Here is a 1,361-nt window from a genome sequence, read left to right as displayed (position 1 = left end):
ATAGCGTGTGTAGGTACCGCGTGTCAGGGCTACGACGCAGTAGTGTTTCAGTTTTGCCTACCCAGGGCGCCTTACGGATAGAGAGAGTAGGGCAAACCCGCATACACTGGAGAGACAAAGCTGCCGAGAAGCTCAAGAAGGGGGAAGTCAACTTAGCACCATGACCTTTCCATCGTCTGTTACTGCCGTTAGTTGTATACGAAGTTTCTGAAGTCATCATGAGAAGTGAACTTGTACGGAAAACTAACTTCCCAACGTCATTTTGGAAACTTCAGATGTACCCGACGGCAGTGGCAGACGATTAATGGTCATGGTTCTAAGTAGACTTACCCCCTTCCGCTTCACGACAGGCGCGTATTAAGGGGGGGTGCGGTGGGGGCGATCGCCCCCCCCCCCTATGGGCCACTAGATAGCCGCCTAAAGGTAGGCAATTTGACCTACAAAACCCCTGTATGTAGGCAACTTTCGATGCTCCGCCCCCCCTGTCCGCCCCCCCTTAATACGCCACTGCTTCACGACGACTTTGGTGTCTTGTGAAGGTGCTTCACTTTAATGCCTTAAGAAAGGCACGAAAGTCTCCGAAGGCACTAAAATTTAGCAGCTTTAGGGCATTTTCATGCCTTCCCAGGGGTGCGAATAACGACTTTCGTGCCTTTCAAGAGGCAGTAAAAGATTCGAAACCTTTGTTTTTCCAGTGTAGCCGCCCTGACACACGGTACTGGAGAGTTCCAGAGAACTCAGTATTGTGGGTGCCAGTTTTTAACAAAGCAACCGCGTATACTGACGGAAATGAAGCAAAATTTCAGGTTTGACTTGCAAAATTTTTCTTGAGTGTGCATGAATCCCTTGAACTATTTGACATGGTACAGAAGCTCGGGAGGTCCACTCGTTACGACTTATTTTCCCTACTTCTCTTCCACTTTATCCCCTGGCCACTTCCTTCTACCCTCCCCCAATTTTGCAGACGGCCAGAGTTTATTTTTGAGAGGAGGGGGCAGCATCCCCGAAGCCCGTGGCGCTGGACCAGCAGTAGCGTTAGCTGACTGGGCAATGAACGCTGGCTGCTGGCTCTACTCTGCTGGAAGCCGTGCAGGGCCGGAGGCACTACCTAGGGCTTGAGCGACTGATATCTCGCGGAGGGCAGGGGGCGAGGCGGAGAAGGGCCGGCCGTGGAGCGCCCTAGAATGTCCTGGAGATCCTGGCCCCTGGAGAACCAGACACAAGGACTGTCTCCTGTCTCTATGTCGAGCAAAATACCTAGACAGGTCGGTACGGTTCTGTTGGTCTGGCTTCTGGCTGGCACTCAGCACGGCTCAGCGGTCACCCACCGCCAGGGGGTGGGGTGGGGAGGGAGGCGCAAG

The sequence above is a fragment of the Frankliniella occidentalis genome, unplaced genomic scaffold, assembly GCF_000697945.3.
Source record: "Frankliniella occidentalis isolate FOCC.00 unplaced genomic scaffold, Focc_3.1 Scaffold13, whole genome shotgun sequence".
Taxonomy (NCBI): domain Eukaryota; kingdom Metazoa; phylum Arthropoda; class Insecta; order Thysanoptera; family Thripidae; genus Frankliniella; species Frankliniella occidentalis.
This window is presented reverse-complemented; position numbering follows the sequence as displayed.